Genomic DNA, 918 nt, shown 5'->3' with positions numbered 1-918 from the left:
TAAAACCAAACAACCCAATAATGACCGATGCGGAGAATATCGAAAGTAAAACAAAAAGATCCATCGTACAAAAAATTATATGATGTAAAATTTAATTCAATACTAACATTTTAATTAACTTCCAACACAATTTCAATTTTCAATAGATGAAACTCAAAAATTAATTTTTAATTTTAGCATTACAATAACCACAGATTATATGAAAACAGATTGTGCACTTCCTATGCTGCAATGTAAAAAATGAATACGGTGCTGTGATTGGTCTCCGCCCAAATCAGTGTGATCACAAATACCAATGCTAAATTATTGAACATACATACATACCATATTATAGAAATTTGATTTTGCTTAGTAAACTTTTCAATTTCAACTCAATACTCAAAATATTATACTTGGGTAAAAGTAATATAGAAATAAAATATGCAAATTGTTATTTACAAACAAATATTTATTTAAATTTTTCACAATTTCAAACAATATAATATTAACAATTAAAATTAAATACATATTATACATTTATTATAAACATACAGAATTGATGGAGTACAAAATGTTTATACAATTACCTAGATTACTTATTAATACTAAATACTTTCTAATTTATTCATAAATGATTTAGTATACATAATTTTCTATTTTTTTTTATTTTTTCTGATATTAAATTCCTATTTAAAAATTTAATTGCAGCATGAATTCTAAATCTAATAAAATAATTAATTAAATAATCTTTACTAAAAAGAGGACATGGATGACTAAATACAACATTAATCATGCTTAATTTTAACTTAATACCTACTTCTTTGTTAATAGCTATGTGTGGGAAATCTATTTATAAATATGTTTTCCAATTCATCAATATAATTATAAAATGCATGTTGTGGCATCATTAAGTTGCCAAACATTGTTTTTTCTGCATTC

At 22.9% G+C, this 918-nt stretch overlaps 1 protein-coding gene across 1 annotated transcript in view; it reads left to right on the top strand.

Moving 5' to 3' along the window:
• The window catches only part of LOC100167484 (neuronal acetylcholine receptor subunit beta-2), a 37,457-nt gene that overhangs the window by 9,847 nt on the left and 26,692 nt on the right, over positions 1–918 (top strand). The window lies entirely within an intron of this gene.

Source organism: Acyrthosiphon pisum, chromosome A1 (genome assembly GCF_005508785.2).
Source record: "Acyrthosiphon pisum isolate AL4f chromosome A1, pea_aphid_22Mar2018_4r6ur, whole genome shotgun sequence".
Classification (NCBI taxonomy): Eukaryota; Metazoa; Arthropoda; class Insecta; order Hemiptera; family Aphididae; genus Acyrthosiphon; species Acyrthosiphon pisum.
The sequence above is the reverse complement of the archived record's forward strand: the minus strand, read 5'-3'. Positions and strand labels throughout refer to the sequence as shown.